Source organism: Gracilinanus agilis, chromosome 5 (assembly GCF_016433145.1).
Source record: "Gracilinanus agilis isolate LMUSP501 chromosome 5, AgileGrace, whole genome shotgun sequence".
NCBI lineage: Eukaryota > Metazoa > Chordata > Mammalia > Didelphimorphia > Didelphidae > Gracilinanus > Gracilinanus agilis.
In genome coordinates this window covers 309,337,233-309,338,800 of record NC_058134.1, presented here as the reverse complement: position 1 = coordinate 309,338,800, position 1,568 = coordinate 309,337,233, and positions in this window count along the sequence as shown.

Below are 1,568 nucleotides of genomic sequence, written 5' to 3'. Positions count from 1 at the left end.
GTTCATCAAATGTCTACTCCCCCCATCCCTTTCTCCACGAAGTGACACAACAAACGGCACCCCTCCTTCCCCTTTTGACCCTCTCTCCTTCTGTGCTTAGTCCAGTAATATGGGGGTAGTCAGAGGGACAAGGCTCAATGACCTGGAGCAAATCATTTTCCTTCTTTTGAGCTGCTGCAAAATTAGGGGGTTGCAAATCCCAATACTATACAAATTATTTGATATGATAAGCAAAGAAGGAGTCCTACCAAATTCCTTTTATGACACAAATATGGTACTGATTCCAAAGCCAGGGAGACCAAAAACAGAGAAAGAAAACTACAGACCAATCTCCCTAATGAACATAGATGCAAAAATCTTAAATAGAATACTAGCAAAGAGACTCCAGCAAGTAATTAAGATCATCCACCATGATCAGGTGGGATTTATACCAGGAATGCAAGGATGGTTCAACATTAGGAAAACCATCCACATAATTGACCATATCAACAGTCTAAGAAACAAAAATCACATGATTATCTCAATAGATGATGAAAAAGCCTTTGACAAAATACAGCATCCATTCCTATTGAAAACATTGAAAAGTATAGGAATAGAAGGACCTTTCCTAAAAATAATAAACAGTACATACCTAAAACCATCAACAAGCATCATATGCAATGGGGATAAATTAGAAGCCTTCCCAATAAGATCAGGAGTAAAACAAGGATGCCCACATTATCACCACTATTATTTAACATTATACTAGAAACACTAGCAGTTGCAATTAGAGAAGAAAAAGAAATTGAAGGTATCAAAGTGGGCAAGGAGGAAACTAAGCTATCACTCTTTGCAGATGATATGATGGTCTACTTAAAAAATCCCAGACAATCAACTAAGAGGCTGGTAGAAATAATCAACAACTTTAGCAAAGTGGCAGGATACAAAATAAATGCACATAAATCATCAGCATTTCTATACATTTCCAACACACTAGAGCAGCAAGAAGTAGAAAGAGAAACACCATTCAAAATCACCCTAGACAATATAAAATACTTAGGAATCTACCTACCAAAACAAACACAGCAATTATATGAAAACAACTACAAAACACTTTCCAAACAAATAAAACTGGATCTAAACAATTGGAAAGCCATTGATTGCTCATGGGTAGGACGAGCTAATATAATAAAAATGACAATTCTACCCAAATTAATTTACCTATTTAGTGCCATACCTATCAAGCTACCAAAAAACTTCTTTACTGAATTAGAAAAAACTATAACAAATTTCATTTGGAATAACAAAAGATCAAGAATATCAAGGGAAATAATGAAAAAAAATGTGAAGGAAGGGGGCCTGGCAGTACCAGATATTAAACTATACTATAAAGCAGCAGTCATCAAAACAATATGGTACTGGCTAAGAGATAGAAGGGAGGATCAGTGGAATAGACTGGGGATAAATGACATCAGCAAGACAGTGTATGATAAACCCAAAGAGCCCAACTTTTGGGACAAAAATCCACTATTTGACAAAAACTGTTGGGAAATTTGGAAAACAATATGGGAGAGATTAGGTCTAGATCA